Below are 19537 nucleotides of genomic sequence, written 5' to 3' on the forward strand. Positions count from 1 at the left end.
TCTGCAAAACACACACGTGCACACACACACACAAATACCTATCTATGATACAATTTAATGTTTATAGTATACGTTTCAACAATAAACACACGTTGTACTTAACCATGATGGATAATATTGCTTCTTTTACAATATGCTTTTTTACGTCGTACCGGTGCAGATAGGTTTAATGGCAACGATAGGATGGTAAACGGCTAGGAGTGGGAAGTAAACGACCGTGGCCTTAATTAAGGTACAGTTGCTGACTGTGGGATTCAAAGCCACTATCTCCCGAATGCAAGCTGATAGTCATGTGACCCAAACCGCACATACATGTGCTCGGTGATAATATTGTTACTGACAATTTATAATCGCAATTATTGAGCGCGTGAGGTCAATCACGTGTGTCAGTAAACTTTGCGCAGAGCTCTACTAACGACCGAGCTTTACAGGACAAAACGGAGCACTGAAGCTGTTCTCTCCCGCCCGGTGGCTCTATGCCCCTTCCTTGGGTCCTCTTCGTCAGCTGACTATACGGGCCTCACTTCAGTTTGCCGTAAACTCTTCTTTTCCGTTTGTTAAGAAAAAGGCCATATTTTTTAGTGTTGACTCCGTTAATGTAACTTTAAAGCTTTTCAGCCTATCGAAACACTAGTCTATAATACATATAACTCTATAACATGCCTGTAAAAAAGAACACTAATAAACAAAGAATGGCATGATTCGTTCCTGAAAGAACATCATCAGATTCTATCAAATCACACTTTTCTTTTTAAATTAATGCGAATTTAGTAGAAATGTAGTAACTTATTTTTAAATTCTGTTTATATCCTTTACTACTTCAAATTTAAAACTAGTCATAATGAAGTGCTCAGTAGTGTGTCCTCTCTTCTTGCTGATCCAAGAAATGCTGCGGGACTAAATTCCAGCACCTCGGCGTTTCACCATCGTGTGGAGGTACATGCTTCCCCCTAGTGCACCGTCACTGCATTGTCCTACATAGGAGGATCGCAGTGGTGTCTCAAAACCACACTAGTCCTAGCGTCTTTGAAAGGTGTAGCATTCGAACTGATGGGCTCACTGCCACACTGGGGCGAAACGCCTGAAGACTTAAAGAGCTTACATACTTTTAACTTTCTTTCTTTTTCTTTTTTTTCCTTTTTTTTAATTTATTTATTATTTTTATTTTATTTTTTTGCTTTACGTCGCACCGATTTTTAACATTAGCAGTCGATGAAATTAAACTATGGTTTCCTTCTAGTAACCTTATCTTTTGAGGTTATTCTTTGTTTAATAGTGTGTTTATACAGGTACGTTATATAGTGTTTTAGATGTTATAGTGTTCGAAATAATGGAAAAAATCAAGTTACATCTTATTTGGTGGTCGCTGTGTAATGTTTGTTGTGGTTATCTACAGGGTTTGTATTTACATGGGAGGTGAATTATATTTGGATAATAATTGAACAACTCTGATGAAATATTAAATGTAGGCCTAAATAAAATAGAATACCATCTGTTCATTCTCTTTTGTTTTGAGCTTCTGTGCATTTTACGTAATTCTTCGAGTGAGGGATCGTAAATGTAGTGTACTTATAGAAATTGCCCACGAAGCTTCAAGAAGAGCTAGCTGGAGCCGGAGTGTAGTAAGTTTGAAGTACAAGTTATATTTTCGTAGAACTGCGGTTCGCTGTGCCTTTGGGACATCTTCGTACTTTTTAACAAACTTTCAGCTGTCATTCAGAATCCAGCCACAGCTTATTTCCTTCTTCGTAAAACATTTAGAATTGGATATGAACGTTCTTGGCAGAAAAAACTTGCTTCCTTATTTGGAAACATCTTACTTCTAAAAACGATAAACTGAAACTTCACTGAATGGCAATTTAAAATATCAAGACGAATCGAATTAAAATGGAACAGGGGACACAGAATGAAATTAACAAGGTACTGTATATTTCAAAAGTAATCTCCGACGTGATGATTATCTTGCTCGTAGAACTCCTTCGGCTGGCACTGAAACCGGTTGCAAACACTGTACATTATTTCATTTTCCGAGTAGAAGTACCGAAATTTCAGTGCCTTTTTCAAAACACCAAAGATATAGAAGTCAAATGGCGATAGATGAGAGCTACACGGTGAGTGGTCTGTTGATTCGGCGCTTCTACTCGAACAAAGGATTCATGAACAATGTGATAAGTCACAAGAATTCGTACTTAGGTGTATACACCACATAACATAGCTACATTAAGTTTTGAAACCATTCAGATCAGACCCTTAGTTCCAATGGTCACTCGCCAGGAGGCAGTATCGTTACACAAGTATTGAAGGGCAGCCAGCAAATAATCGTAACGGAATACATTAGGATCATATACCAACATTTGATAACAAAATTCTTTCTTTGCTAGTGGTTTATCACCGCACTAGCCCATCGAAGGTTTCCGGCGATGCAAGGGCTAGGATTTCTAGAAAATAGATCTCAGAGAATTAGAGTATGCGAAGCTTTATATGACCCTCTAATAATTAAGAGTGGAATTCCTCAAGGCAGTATTATTGGACCTTTATGTTTTCTTATATATATAAATGATATGAGTAAAGGAGTGGAATCGGATGTAAGGCTTTTTGCGGATGATGTTATTCTGTATAGAGTAATAAATAAGTTACAAAATTGTGAGCAACTGCAACGTGACCTCGATAATGTTGTGAGATGGACAGCAGGCAATGGTATGTTGATAAACGGGGTTAAAAGTCAGGTTGTGAGTTTCACAAATATGAAAAGTCCTCTCAATTTTAATTACTGCGTTGATGGGGTGAAAGTTCCTTTTGGGGATCATTGTAAGTATCGAGGTGTTAAAATAAGGAAAGGTCTTCATTGGGGTAATCACATAAATGCACATGGTTATGAGGGTGTTTAGGGGTTGTAGTAAGTATGTAAAGGAGAGGGCATATAAGTCTCTGATAAGACCCCAACTAGAGTATTGTTCAAGTGAATGGGACTCTCACCAGGATTACCTGATTCAAAAACTGGAAAAAATCCAAAGAAAAACAGCTCGATTTGTTCTGGGTAATTTCCGACAAAAGAGTAGCGTCATAAAAATGTTGCAAAGTTTGGGCTGGGAAGAATTGGGAGAAAGAAGACGAGCTGTTCGACTAAGTGGTATGTTCCGAGCCGTCAGCGGAGAGGTGGCGTGGAATGACATTAGTAGACGAATAATTTTGAGTGGTGTCTTTAAAAGTAGGAAAGATCACAATATGAAATTAAAGTTGGAATTCAAGAGGAAAAAGGGGGCAAATATTCATTTCAAAGGAAAAGCGGGGTTACCAAGGGAGATTTTCAATAAATTTCCAATATCCTTGAAATCATTTAAGAAAAGGCTAGGAAAACAACAGATAGGGAATCTGCCACCCGGGCGACTGCCCTAAATGCAGGTCAGTATTGATTGATATTGAATGATATTGAAGGCAGCGTTTATAATTAAGATACAGCATTTGCCTGGTGTGAAAATGAGATACCACGGAAATCCACTTTCACGACAGCCGACGGTAGGATTCGAATCCACTATCTCCCGAATGGAAGCTCACACACTTAAGTAACCCCACGGATGACTCGCTCCGTAGCCTAATGCAAAGTGAATGATCTTCTGTACTAGTATTGTAACAGTTTGGAACTCAACGGCACAGTGAACTGAGGGCTGTGTTCCGGCAGGTTGGGGTATTTTACAAACGAAAATTCTAGCAAATAACCGTTACGGAATATATTACTACCATATACCAACATTGGATAACACAAAAATTGAAAATTCCCAGACCTGTACTTAAGTAGCGTATTAAAAACCGATTTTTGAAATTTTGTCCCTTATTTTATATTTTTTTAAAGCCAAAAATCAATATCCGTACAGGTCATGAGCTCCTATGGGAGGATAAGTGGTAAAAATTACAATAATAGCTAATACTTTCCTTGCGCTACCCGCCCCGTTCGATGCTCAGCCCGAAGACCTGCAGATTTTGAGGTAAACCGTGATCAGCGCAATGAATCCTCTCGGTTGTTTTTCTTGGCTTTCTAGACCGCGTCTGCCATCTAATCGTCAGATACCTCTTCAAATATAATCACATATGCTAAATGGACTCGAGCCAGCCTACAGATCCAAAAACAAACCCTGACCTGGCCGGGAATTGAACTCGAGCGCCCTAGACCCCGGGGGCTGGGATTATACTCTTAAGTTATTTCTAGTTTAGGCAGAGTGAAGACTAGGTCGAAATGCTTCAACGGAAGATGAAGCCTTATTTCAAGTGTATCTACTCCCTGATATCGAATCCACGTCCTTCAGTGTGAAGCGAGGATGCCTTTGTCACTTCAGCTAGGCAGTTTCTTGTTATTTTCTAACACCCTACGAAATTGTAAAGCAGGGCCTCTCAAACGCCCAAAATCTCACGCGTGCAGATTGAGGCGCAAGAGCTCCGTGCACTGTGCATCGGTGCCGCTCGGCATGGCTCGGATCAACGCTTCGTCTCTGGGCTACTCGGCTAAGCTCAGCTCTACTCGGCTATGCTCGGCTCAACTCAGCCCGAATTTGTAGCGCTACGGCGCAAGTGGGGCAGAGGGAGACAGGTGGAGCGAGTGAGACAGGCGTGAGGAAAGAGAGAGTAAGCGCTATTGCTCCAAGTCGAGGAGTGGGGGGGGGGGGGGAGGGATTTGCACTCTGGTCAACCAAGCCAAGTCGTCTTTTGCACCGTGCACAGTGCATGCACCAAGCGCATGCATCCTGAGAGGCCCTGTTGTAAAGCAACAGACAGACACGTTCATAACACAGTTCTTGATTTATGGATTGTACAAATATTCCCCGCAGAGATTTAAAAACTCCCTGTGGGTATTGTCATAGAATATAAAATTGTCCATTTTACTACACTCACGAACGGCATTCACACATCTACTAGGTCAGAAAACAATGATCACTACAACAAATCCATAGATACCTTGGTCATTCCCCAGGTGGCAGTAGCTCTAGACCAGGGCCTCTCAAACGCCCAAAATCTCACGCGTGCAAACTGAGGCGCAGAGTTCCTGTGTACAGTGCATCGGTCCCTCTCGGCTCGGCTCGGACCAATACTTCGTCTCTGGACTACTCGGCTAAGCTCGACTCCACTCGGCTCGGATTTGGAGCGCTACGGAGCAAGTGAAGAAGAGGGATACAGGCGGAGCGAGTGAGACAGGCGTGGGGAAAGAGAGAGACAGCACTATTGCTCCAAATCGATGAGTGAGGCTCTGCACTCTGGTCAACCAAGCGAAGTCGTCTTCTGCACCGTGCACGGTGCATGCACCTAAGAGGCCCTGTTCTAGACAATAGATCAGATGCAAATTGAACGATCTTCCCTGCCAATAGTAGGAGACGACTAAAAGTTCTTTTTATTTATTTATTTTTTTTTTGCTAGTGGCTTTACGTCGCACCGACACAGATAGGTCTTATGGCAACGATATACTGAAAGGGATTCCTCCCAGGGGTTCCCAATTTGAGAGCGTGGGTTACTGACCATGTTAATCCTCGCTGAGTCTAATAATACCTCCCCATATTTGTAACAATCTCTTCGTTCTTCATCTGGCCTATTCGAACTTCCTTGGTCATCACTTGTTCTCCCCGATCAAAGTGGAATTAGGTTGACGAAGTGTACACAATCTTTCAGTTTCAAAGCCTTCGTGGCCATTACATTTCATTTGCCGGCACATTTCTTCCTTCTTCCTTAACGGACCGCTCCTGTTCAATTGCATCCCTCTGATTAGTGTTATAAAGGGATGGCTTTATAAGTGTACTTTTTAAAACAATGCCAACGGCTGTAGCCGTGTTGAAACACCGGATCCCGTGAGATCTCCGAAGTTTAGCAAAATTGGGCGTGGTCAGGAGTTGGATGGGTTGCCACGCGCTGTTGGGGGGGGGGGGTAAGGGAATGGAGGAGCGGAAAGGAACTGGCCACCCTACCGCACGTAAACTCCGGCTCAGGAACACCTCTGCGGAGGTTCGGACAGTGGAATCTCTTACCAGTGGACGTCAGAAGCATATCCTGCAGTTTAGGTTTTAAACATGCCTGTGTCGAAATACTAGGTAAACATGCATGAATCATCAAATTATGACCTGAAAACACCTACTCCTACCGCCTCTTCATCAACATTTCTATCTTCCTGTCACAGATATTCTTCTTCTTCTTCTTCCTCTTCTACTTCTTACTAATCCTACTCTTCACCTCTCAACTGAAGGCGATATTTCGGTGTACTGTAGAAATGTATATATTTTCTAAACTTTTTCTTGAGTAGTTGTTTTAGTACTCATTATTCATAATGATATTCTTAGTACTCATTATTCATAATTATATTCTTAGTACTCATTATTCATAGTTATATTCTTAGTACTCATTATTCATAATTATATTCTTAGTACTCATTATTCATAATTATATTCAGCACTTTACGTACGATTTATATTATACAGATGATATGATGTTTTTTTTTTTTAAAGTGTGGTTAATTTTGTTAATGGTATTACTGTTACTATTGTCCATATTATCATATTATTGTCATCAGTAGTTATTATTAAGTGTTCTAGGTTAAGACTGGTTATGTGTAAGAAAGGGAGTGCATCCCTAACTTTGCCAGGATAAATAAAACATATTACTTACTTACTTACTTACGTACTTACTTTACCTTACCTTCAAAACAATAATCAGTCCACCACCACCACCCCAGGAATTGAATTGACACTCATTTCTGGTGAAGCCTAAGTGACTCATGTGGCCGAGTCAAAAGACAAAGACCAAATCACTTCCGTACAGGCCATGAAGGCCCTTGGAGGAGTGGAAGGTAAAGGCTTCCACCATTGTTAACCGCGGCACCTGATGGGGTAGAGTGGTTAGCTCTACGGCCGGCTGCCTTTGCCCCCAAGAATTAACCTGGTACTCATTTTTGCTGTAGGCTGAGTGAACCTCAGGGACACATGCACCTCTGGAACTAGAAATCTCGTTTCTTAAATTTTACGACTTACTGACGGGGATTCGGACCCACGTCCTTCCGGGTGAACCGAGCACGCCTTTACCGCCTCGGCCAGGCAGCCCTTCATGTGACCGAGTACCTGACCAAAATTAAAAGTCTAGTTTCTAAATGGTTACTTCCTGATCGAAAACCGAACCCCGTCCTTTTGAGTGAACGGAGTCCACCATCATCATCTCACCTAGACAGCCCCCGTAGATATTTTACATGCTGTATGAATAAAAGTCAACGATCTCGTACTTGTTGAATATGTGATTTTAGATTTAGATAATTTTTAAAATTATTTTGTAGAAATATTCACTATATGAGTTTCATTGATTCATAAAGTATCTGGAAATATTTTCAGGAATCTTACGGTCTATTCCTGCGAATATTAACCTCCTTCTGGAGAAGCTGGAATTGCTTATTGAATATTAAGATTGAGATTCGTGAAATACGTCCAGGAACCCACAAAGGACTGAAACTTCATTCGTTAAACATGACAGTCGATCTTCTCTGAATATTAAACCCCCTGTTAACGAGTTTCCTGCTACAGGGTGAATATTTCAGATTGTGTTTGCTTGCCATTGTAAAATATACGCAGTTCCCTGGATCCAAAAGACGCGAGTGTTTGTTCGCTCTAGAGAACAAAGGGCAGGAGTTGAGGGTTTGTGGGTTAGACCCTGCAGGCTTACACAGGCAACGTCGTCAGCTCGAGTAATTGCAAAACAGGTTAGGAGCACTTCAAATTAATTTAACCTTTGAAACTGCACTCGCTTCAAAGTACTTGAAGGTACAGTTGAAGGTCAACAACTAAGATTGTGGCTTAGGATGAAGCCAGTTTTAGGGGAGGAGGTCTAATAAAAAAACACTGTAGAATAGTACAATCTGTATAACTATTCTTTGAAGACTTAGCATTCCCTTGTCAAAGTAGAGATTTGTTATTTTCTGTAATGTTAATCAATGTGAATTTGATTGCAGATAATCCTAGAAATGTTTTAATATTGCACCAAATTCAGTTGTCAAAACGGAAATTAGGAAGCGAACTAATCCACTAACGCAGACATGCTTACAAGGGATTTTATAAGCTTTATAGCCCGACTCGTTGGCTAAATGGTCAGCGTACTGGCCTCCGGTTCAGAGGGTCCCGGATTCGATTCCCGGCTGGGTCGGGGATTTTAACCTTCATTGGTTAATTCCAATGGCCCGGGGGCTGGGTGTTTGTGCTGTCTCCAACATCCCTGCAACTCACACACCACACATAACACTATCCTCCACCACAATAACACGCAGTTACCTACACATGGCAGATGCCGCCCACCCTCATCGGAGGGTCTGCCTTACAAGGGCTGCACTCGGCTAGAAATAGCCATACGAAATTATTATTATAATAAGCTTTATATGATTAGCGTTATAAGGGGATGGCTGTATAATTGTACTCCATAAAACAATCATCAGCCCACCATCACCTCAGGAATATTTTTTTTTCCTGCTAGTGGCTTTACGTCGCCCCAACACAATTAGGTCTTACGGCGACGATGGGAAAGGAAGGGCCTAGGAATTGGAAGGAAGCGGCCTTGGCCTTGATTAAGGTACAGCCCAGCATTTGTCTGGTGTAAAATGGGAAAACATGGAAAACCATCTTCAGGGCTGCCGACAGTGGGATTCGAACCCACTATCGCCCGGATGCAAACTTACAGCCGCGCGCTCCTAATCGCACGGCCAACTCGCCCGGTCCCAGCAATAAAGAAGTGGAATCAGAGATAAGGCTTTTTTGCAGATGATGTTATTCTATATAGAGTAATGAACAAGTTACAATATTGTGAGCAACTGAAAATTGACCTTGAAAATTTTGTAAGATGGGCAGCAGACAATGGTATGATAATAAACGGGGTTAAAAGTTGGGTTGTGTGTTTCACAAATAGGAAAAGCCCTCTCCGTTTTAATTACTGCGTTGATAGGGTGAAAGTTCTTTATGGGGATCACTGTAAGTACCTAGGTGTTAATATAAAGAAATATCGAAAGATATTCATTCAGGTAATCACTTAAATTGGATTGTAAATAAAGGGTACAGATCTGCGCACATGGTTATGAAGGTGTTTAGGTGTTGTGGTAAGGATGTAAATGAGAGGGCATATAAGTCTCCGGTAAGACCCAAACCAGAGTATAGTTCCTATATATGGGACCCTCACCAGGATTACTTGATTCAGAACTGGAAAAATCCAAAGAAAAGCAGCTCGATTTGTTCTGGGTGATTGCCGACAAAAGAGTAGCTTAACAAAAATATTGCAAAATTTGGGCTTGGAAGACCTGGGAGAAAGAAGATGAACTGCTCGACTCAGAGGTATGTTCCCAGCTGTCAACGGAGAGATGAAGTGGAATGACATTTGTAGACGAATAAATTTGAGTGCTGTCTTTAAAAGTAGGAAATATTACCATATGAAGAGAATGTTGGGATTCAAGAGGACAAATTGGGGCAAATATTCGTTTATAGGAAGGGGAGTTAGGATTTGAATAACTTACCAAGGGAGATATTCAACAAATATCCCATTTCTTTGAAATAACTTAAGAAAATGTTAGGAAAACAACAGATAGGGAATCTGCCACCTGGACGACTGTGCTAAATGCAGATCAGTATTGATTGATTGATTGATTGATTGATTGATTGATTGATTGATTGATTGATTGATTGATTGATTGATTGATTGATTGATTGATTGATTGATTGATTTTTTCTACTGCTATTATTATTATTATTATTATTATTATTATTATTATTATTATTATTATTATTATTATTCACAATTAACTCGCCGTGGTGGTTCACCGATCAGAAGACGGACTGTTGTCAAGTTCTCCCGACCTCTACTGCTGTGATAGGAAGGTTCTTTTCATGCGGCAGGTGTTCAGAATGACAGGCTTCTGCATTTGAGGAAGTGTATAGGTGATGTCCAGAACCTACAGGATTTGTTGCAGTTCTGTGGTGGAAAAGACTAAAGTCTTCCCAGTTTTTTGAATTCAATAGATCCTTTGACCGTCATCTATGTGCACAGAGTACGTATGTTGTTATAAACACTCGCCACGCGTGCGATGTAAAGCAAAGTGTACATTCATTTCTATTCTTCCGTTCAACGACTGGACGTTGACAACGGAACCATATTTTAGCATATACATTTCTTATATACCCCCTCATATTTTCATCTACAATTTTATATGCAATGTAATAATAATAATAATAATAATAATAATAATAATAATAATAATAATAATAATAATAATAATAATAATAATTTTAAAAGAAAATACGTTGGTACCCTACGATAAAAATATTACGTTACAAAGACGCATGATATCACATATGATTTGTAATGTTAATCAGACAGCAAACAGAGTAAGACCAAACTATTGTACGCGCACTTGTTAGTGATAGATTTTTGTACTCGGTTGAGGAGTAGGGAGGGAGCACTGCCGGTTCCGGTAATACTGCCAGCTGAATGGAAATGAAATCTGAATTGAATCGATAATATAATCGATCGATATGAATTTTCTAAACCTTTATTATCTTACGCCAACAACTGTGTCACACACACACAATATATAATACTATATAACATTTTTCGATGCGAAAATTGTTCCTAGTATGAATTCTATGGTTTGGCTTTGCTGTGTAAACAACAACAGTACGAGTACGTAAAGTATACGCCAGATGTCGCACAGCGATTCTTAGTTTGTGTTTCAAAGGTTGCCAATACGAATCTCGAAGATAACCGAAGTCGACCGATTCAGCACTAGGGTATAAATCTATCGCTAAAAAGTGCGCAGATAATATGTGCCCCAGTGTACCTGAAAGACATCCAGATTCTACTGTAGGCATTTTGAAATCCTTTTCCCATGAAAGTTAAACTAATGCTACCAAGTCAGTCCCGCCTGGAGAACTACGTTACACCTTTCTTTCTTTCTTTCTTTCTTTCTTTCTTTCTTTCTTTCTTTCTTTAGGATATATCCTATATTTAGCTAGATGGTGCAGACCATAAATGACTTTAGAAGTAATGAACAACAGGAAAATTGTAAGTGAATAACTTTCTTCTCTTGGAGTACATTGAGAGTCATCCGTAACGTGCACAAGCTGCAGGTGGACTGTCGATGTTTTTTCTCGATAAAGCACAATGCAATCTGGGAAGAGAGAGAAGTTCTTACGAAGCCAAGATTGGAAACTACATTGGAACCAATACCAGAGGAAATGGACATTGGAGAGAAACTGGAAGACTGAGAGGGCTGAGAGAAATCACAAGGACTAGCAACAGAGTACATCAGACCTCAACAGGGGTGAACAACAAATTTGGTGTAATCTATTTGTTACGCTGTAAGCATATGCTTAAAGTGGAAATGAATTATTCATGCCTCATTAACCTATCATACTACATACAGACGTACTAGGCTCTCAAATAATATTAATTAATCAATTTATTTATTTATTTATAATATATATAATTCGCTGGGGCCATCAAGGACCACGTTAAGTCTTGTTGCATTTGACACTGAACTTGGCCTTCTTTAGAGCCCAAATTTCCCTCATTCTTTGTGAGTGGGCCTGCTTACGCTCCTCTGTCTGTTCGGTTGCTCGTCTCGGTTTAGCCTGTTCGTCAATATTTTCTTGCGGAATAGATCTCTGTTAAAGGCATCTTCAGCTGAGATATGTAGCAGTTGCAGGTCTTCCTTGGTATTTCTAAACCAGGGAATTGTGGTTTTGGGGTTTGAATCAAAAAATTGAAAGATTTCTTTAGTTAACTTTCTTCCGTCCATTCTTTTCAGATGACCGTAAAATCGTGCCCGTCTTTTTCTGATTGTGTCGGTAATTTTCTCTATATTACTGTAGACTTCCTTGTTGGATCTCTTTTGGTGGATTCCATTTCTGTACTTTGATCCCAAGATACCTCTCACAATTTTGCGTTCTCTTTTCTCCAGTTCTTCAAGGAGTCCTTTGTTGGCATTTAGAGACAGGGTTTCGGCTGCATATAGAACTACTGGCTTCAGAGCTGTTTCATAGTGACGTATCTTGGTGTTTTGGGAAAGGCATTTTTTGTTGTAGATTGTGCGGGATGTTTGGTAGGCTATTTCCAGTTTGCGTATTCGCTTCTGAAGTGCTTCTTTGTCCAGTCCATTTTTCATGATGATCTCACCCAGGTATTTGAATTTGTCTACTCGGGTGATGTTCCCGTATTTTGTATGGAGTCTTGGTGGAGCCTCTTTGATGTTAGTCATTACTTCTGTTTTCTCAAATGATATCTGCAAACCAGTTTGTTCGGCAATTTCCTTTAAAATTTCAACTTGAGCTCTAGCGGTTTCTATGTCGTTTGAGAGAACAGCAATATCATCGGCAAATGCTAAGCAGTCTGTTGCGATCCCCTTGGATTTGGTTCTTATTCTCAATGGACTGTAGTTGGTTTCCTGTAATCTCACCCGCCAGGTTCTGATGATCTTTTCAAGAACACAGTTGAAGAGTATCGGGGATAGCCCATCACCTTGTCGGACTCCTGTTTTGATGTCAAAGGAATGCGAGACACATCCGTGGAACTTCACCTTGGATTTCGTATCGGTCAGGGTGGCTCTAATTAATGCCAGCAGTTTCAAATCAATTCCAAATTCATTTAAGATGTTTAGCAGGACATCCCGGTCAATGGAGTCGTACGCTTTCTTAAAGTCCACAAAGACAGACACATACTGCTTGGACCTTAGTGTACAATATCTGATGATCGTTTTGAGATTTTGGATCTGTTCAGCTGTTGAGCGACGTTTTCTGAACCCTCCTTGGTATTCACCTATTTGATGTTCGACTTGTGGTTCCAAACGCTCCAGTATGGCAAGTGATAGAATTTTGTAAGTCACGGGTAGCAAAGATATTCCTCTGTAGTTGTTGATGTTCTTCATGCTGCCTTTTTTGTGTAATCGATGGATCAAAGCTATTTTCCAATCTTCCGGTAGGGTCTCCTTGTTCCAAATTTCTTCTATTTGCTTTTGCAAGATATCAAGTGATTCCTCTGGGGCATATTTCCATAGTTCTGCTACTACTGATTCTTCCCCCGGCGCTTTGTTATTTTTGAGACGGGCAATGTGGCGCTTGATTTCATGTGGTCTTTATTTATTTATTTATTTATTTATTTATTTATTTATTTATTTATTTATTTATTTATTTATTTATTTATTTATTTATTTATTTATTGGATGTGGCGTGACTCACGCTTTGAAGCCTGCTGTTATACCAAACCATTTTATATGCACAACATTGTACTAACTATACATTGTTAAGGTTCCCAATTATATGTCATTAATTAAGAAATTAAAGGATAGTTATAAACGAGAGATGCATTTCTAACAGTTACAACAAGGAATCATTACATTATCTACAAATTCCTCAAGCCTATATATGTTTAAATACAGCACATTTATACCTCCTCTTTAATTACAGGAGGAAGAGAAAAACACGTATGAAGACTTATTCAGAACTACTTTCTTTCTTCCACTTGTGAGGGAATGGTCATTTAAGACTACGAAAGCGTACTTTCTGGCATAATTGTTAGTGTGTGCCGGTGAATTATCAGTTGGGTCATTTTGATAATTTTGATCCTCCAGCGTCCTCCGTGTACAACTTTAAATTTCAATATGAAAGGACAGTGTCAATAGTTTTAGTAGAGTCAGTTAAGTTGGATTACTGAGCGCTGTCACGATTTCAGCTTTTTCACCGTAGATAATATCAACAATAATTCAGCTCCAGAAAATGAAATGTACAATTATATTTAATAGCTTATAATAATAATAATAATAATAATAATAATAATAATAATAATAATAATAATAGAAGATGTTTCCGTGCTGGTAAACCTACCGAAACGAGCCTGACGTGTTTGACCAGGTTCCAGTGCCGCTGAACTGATTTGGGATCGGACCTGCTTACCTGGACTCAAATGTAGGGCACTGATGGGACCTGGGTTATCTAGCGAAAATACGCGGGTACCCATTACACATAGAATCAGTGCTTGAGTGCATTTCCGGTGATGCATTCGAATTCCTTCCTTTGCGAGACTGTTTTTCTGCTGTACCACCTTTTTACTCGCTAGCGTAGTTCTCTCTGTCCAGAGATCGTTACGTTACTAGTTTTGTTTGCAAAGAGCCCAACGTTTCAAAAAACCTAAATTTAGGGTCATATACTTCTTATATTTTATCATATTAAAATATTATTTTATTTGATCCGAAGCGTGAAAATTATTCGTATCTCCTGTTTGAACGAGTCTTATTTCCTGCAGCTTTTAGCATCTTCCTTTTTGACCTTGAACTACACATTGCAGGTCCTGTTCCACAAGGTGAAATTAATTCGTTCTATCGCCTCCTGGGCCAAAAATACCCGTGGCGCTAGTGCTCGCGTAACTTTCTTTCTGGCAACATGTGTTCTTATCTGCAGCCTCCATCGTCGTTAGTTAGTGATGCTTCAAATGGTAGGGAAGATGGATTAGAAAAAGAGACAGGCACGCATTAGAAGTCTAACTGATCAAGTTTTTTTCAGAAGAGCAATCGGAAGAAGATATCGGTGGTCATGGACGCGCGAGCGAACGTTGGCCTCTTACGATATATTTTGCTATGCTAAATGTTGCACGTGTTAACTCCTTTGGTATCTATAAGTCGAAGAACCCTCAGAAAGTAATCAGAGGAGCATTTCTGAAACTGTCGTCTGAAGAAATGGTTTTTACTACGGTACATGAAACGTCGAACAGTTATGAACAGCATTCCTCGTTGTCAAAGAAGACAATCCTTGTCTGGAATTCCCCGGCAAAACTCCCGAATAGGATGTATGACTCTCTAGTGTGGGCAGGAAAAAAAGAACTTAGGAAAACCATACCTGCTTCCTGAATGAAGTACACAGACTTTTAAATTAATAAAATGTTTCTTCTAACCTTATTCTTTATAAATACAGTGATGTTTCCATGAAATATTGGTATAGTACAGTCCCGCAAACTCGACCTAATGTGGACTGAGAGGGTGTCGAGTTTCCGAAGTGTCAAGTTTTACGGTATAAGGAGAGGTTTATTTACAACTCACCTTTTTTACTGCATATTACTCTAATGAAGTTTCTAGCACAATACATAACATATCAGAGTTCAACATACCCTATTATTTTTAAACGTTAAAAAAGATACTCATGTATAAAATTGAAGAAATGAGAATTTTTGTAGGTAAAATTGTCTCGATGCTTGACTATCTCACGCACTCATTTCGTCCTCGTGGAACTTCGTCTTGTACGCGACGGGGAAAAACAAATTGTCTATAGTAGATGTACCTTGTTCCTGCTTGTAATGGACCTATAGTCTTTCACTGTGACTCATCTTATGAACTTTTCCTTTGTCTTCCATTTCTTCATTTTCAGATTCATCTTGGTGTTTACCTTCGTTCTCTTTCACTACTAAGGTAAATTCATGTCCTCGTTCCGAGCTAGTGCGGCTCGTTTCAGGAACACACCCAATGGAGGTGAGCTGCATGTACTATTAGAATCACATACCAGCCCTCCTGCTATTCTTAAATCTTTGGTAGTACCGGAAATCAAACTCGGGCCCCCGTGAAATGCAGCTAATAGCGCTGTTACACTACGAAAGCGGACCCTTACACCAGTGCAACTATTTCACAATCTCAAAGTTCAGTTTCCACCCTTCCCTATCCATTCTCCAACACCACCACCAGTAATATCTTCGCAGCCTGGAATTTTCTTCAGTAAATCCACTATTTCACAATTTTCTGTCTCTTACCTGATTTCTTGAGACTCATTTCCCGAAGGGTGTCCAACTCGTTAGCTGAACGGTCAGCGTACTGGCCTTCGGTTTAGAGGGTCCCGGGTTCGATTACCGGCTGGGCCGGGGATTTTAACCTTAATTGGTTAATTCCAACGACACGGGGCCTGGGTGTATGTGTTGTCTTCATCATCATTTCATCCTCATCACGACGCGCAGGTCGCCTACCGGCGTCAAATAGAAAGACCTGCACCTGGCGAGCCGAACCCGTCCTGGGATATCCCGGCACTAAAAGCCATACGACATTTCATTTTCCCGAAGGGTCCAGCAATTCTATCCCGGAACGGACGAATTGTACTTTACTAACTGAAGAGACAGGAGGGGTGAAATCCAACCTTCGTAACAAACGAGCCTTTTCGGGAATTTCTGATATTAAATTAGTGAGAGTGTGTCTTGAATTTAGAATAGACCGAAATGGGGAGTTAACCAGTTAAAACAAGTCGTATGTTAGCCAAGGGCCGCGGTGTTTGAAACGAGTTTTCGGCTTCTTGGTCCTTACAAGACCAATAGCTTTCTAATCTGTACAGGGGAGTGTCTTGTCACGAGCCAATAGAAGTAAAAATTGCGCAATGTTGCCGAATAATGACCGCAGGTCAGTTCTCGCTTAACCCTCACATTACGAGGCAAGCCAGCAATGAAGTGCTGTAGCTCCGTGCTTTGTCTGACACTGCTCAACGGCTTGGCAACACCGAGATCTAAATAGTCAGTGCTGACGGCTTTCGTACGCTGAGTACACTACAACGAGTACGAAATTTTCGGTGACATCTTTCTCGGAATACGATATTTTATCCTCTCGGAAGAATATTATCTCTCTGTGTTATGTAATGGCAAGTGCTAAAAACAATCTTCTTCATAGCGAAGGGAGAGAGGTAGCAACAGCGCGTTCACTGTCTGCTCTCTCATCTCGCCCTGCTATCTCTGTCACACAAGCTGAGGGAACTAGCGCCTACAGGGTATCTTTTATAAACCCATACCGTCCAGCGGCGTTTCTACTCTCCGAGACCTAAGCAGCTGTACGGGAGGCGCGCGTATAGTTCTTACCTTACAAAGAGCGCGCACGTGTTCAACCTAGCAGCAGTCGCCAGTCTAAATCTCAGCTGTTAACACGGTGTGACAATTATCATTGCAAAACCGTACTTTCGTATGTAAAAGTTAAGTATGATTCGGCTCGACGGGTACGCGATGGATTTGTTCAGCAATTTTCTGGTGTGGATTGCCACCTTCATGAGCACAGATCAACGTAATTGTAAATTAATTTGAAACTACTAGCTCAGGGCTCAATAAAAAGAAAAACAAGAGCGCACACGAACTGTTTCAACAAAGGAAAAGGTAGACGACACTGGTGCATAACTTGAACGGTCACCGAAAATCACTCACAAAATTAGCAAAAGTAGCGGTTTCGATTTCTTCTGTACACAGAGCTATAAAGCTTTTAAACTTCAAATCGTACAGGTTTACATGGGCCCATTGTTTAAAACCTGCGGATCCGGCCACAAAAGTGAGATATTTTGAGTGGTATCTTGCATTACTGAATGGTAGTTTATTGACCTACAGCTTGTGTTCTTTTAGGATGAAGCCTGGTTTCATCTTATTGGTCGTGTGAAGTCATAACTCTCACTACTGGTATGCAGAAAATCCTAATGGTGTTTATGGAGTCCCTCATTATGAAGGATGACTCTTCCAGCGTAGTTCATAAGGTAAGATTTCATATAAGATTGTACACTGAAGAAAGTGGAAATTGCAACACCCAGAAGGAGTGGTGCTACATTGCTGCAATTGAACATGCAGGACGAGTGTTCGGTTTTGCTTCGATGATTACACTTCCAGGTCCCTTTGACCGCAAGTTTGGACAACAATCAATACAGGATGTGCCCACCACGAGCTGCAATACATTGATGAATTCGTCGAGGCATGAAGTCAATAAGGCCCTGGATCGCTTCCTGAGGAATTGTGGCCCATGCTTGCTGCACTGCACGGGTCAGTTGTTCCAGAGTTGTGGGTGGCTGAGGACGGTTGGCCACTTGTCCACCCATCATGTCCCACAAATGCTCAATAGGACTGAGGTCCGGGGATCTGGCGGGCCATTCTAAGGTTGTGATGTCGTGGAGAGCTTCTCTCGAAATGCGCGCAGTGTGAACCCGGGCATTGTTCTGCTGAAACATCCCATTAGCAATGTTCGCCATCATAGGGACAACCATTGGAATGAGTACCCTATCAACGTACGGTCGAGCAGTCATTGTGCACTCAACAAGCACTAATTGTGATTTCACATTAAAGCCAATAGCTCCCCAGACCATAATGCTTGGTGTTGGCGCTGTGTGCCTCTCGACAATAAGATCTGGGCGGCCCCTCTCCCCGGTACGTCGGCGCACACGATTCCGGCGATCACTGCGGGCAAGACAGAAGCTCGATTCATCACTAAAGACGACCCTATGCCATTCATCGACCCACGTCGATATTTTTCGACACCAGGCCAGCCTTACACGTCGCTGTTGTGGGGTCAATGGAACACCTTCTGCAGGGACACGGGCTCGTAAGCCAGCTGCACGCAGGCGATTACCAACTGTTTGTTGTGTAACGTGGGGTGCCACAGCTGCTCGAATTTGCGCTGCTGTTGCATGGGATTCCACCCGGGCCATCCGAATGATGCGGCGATCCTCTCTCACAGCTGTTTGTCGCGCTGGGCCTGTGCCAGGTCTACGAGTTTGGGTACCTTCATTTGACCACTGCTGCCATACACGTTGTACCGTAGATGCCTGTCGACCAACACGTGCAGCGACAGTCCTTAGCGATAATCCATCCTCACACAGCCCAATTATCCGAGCTCTCTCAAACGGCGACAGTTGTTGATAGCGTGCTCTTCTCTGCCGTCGAGGCATGTTTGACGGGGAACACTTCATTGCACAGACTGCAAATCAACTACGCTACACCAGAGTCCGTGTACTGGAGTTGATTCCTCCGCGACCAATCACGTGGGGAGACCTGTAGCAACAATCCAATGGGTCTGAAACCTTGATCGTATACATACCTACATGGCATCGTTCCATATCTTGAAAATCAATACAAACGACCAATGCTTTCATGGTGTTGCAATTTCCATTTTCTTAAGTGTATATACGCTAAGCAGGGCGGCCGCGCGCAACGTAAGTTGGGCTGAGGCAGCTGTTGTAGCGCAGAGTACAAATACCATGCGACCTGTCTGGATTTATATGAGAGCCTCTTTATATCGCTTGGCTTTCAGGACCTTACTTCAATTTGTCGTGCTATAACGTGGGACATGGCATTTGCGCTGTTCCACCCGAGCACGCGGTGAGAAAACCAATTTTCTCGCCGTTTGATTTCTTTCACGTTTCACTTCAAATATGAATTGACACACACTCCACAAGGAGTGCTAGCATATTATTTGAGATAATACTGCGTTACTAATTCCGCATGAAGTTTGAATTTTGAGGCTAAAATTGACCGTCGACTCCTGTGTCTCCGGTCCTATTGCATACCTATCGCTGAAATGTTGGACATGATAAACCTTGTCAAGGTAAGCATTACGGTGAAAATATCAACGAGATATCTCCATTCGTTCAAGAAATATGTACCCAACAAAACGATCGTAGTACGCCTGACGCTGACATGACGTCACTCCCACCGCCATCTTGTGACACTCCTTGCTTATTCAGTGCTGCCGTGGTGATTCGGCAACGGCAATACAGAGCGAACATAA

This window comes from Anabrus simplex, chromosome 1, assembly GCF_040414725.1.
Source record: "Anabrus simplex isolate iqAnaSimp1 chromosome 1, ASM4041472v1, whole genome shotgun sequence".
In the NCBI taxonomy this organism is placed as follows: domain Eukaryota; kingdom Metazoa; phylum Arthropoda; class Insecta; order Orthoptera; family Tettigoniidae; genus Anabrus; species Anabrus simplex.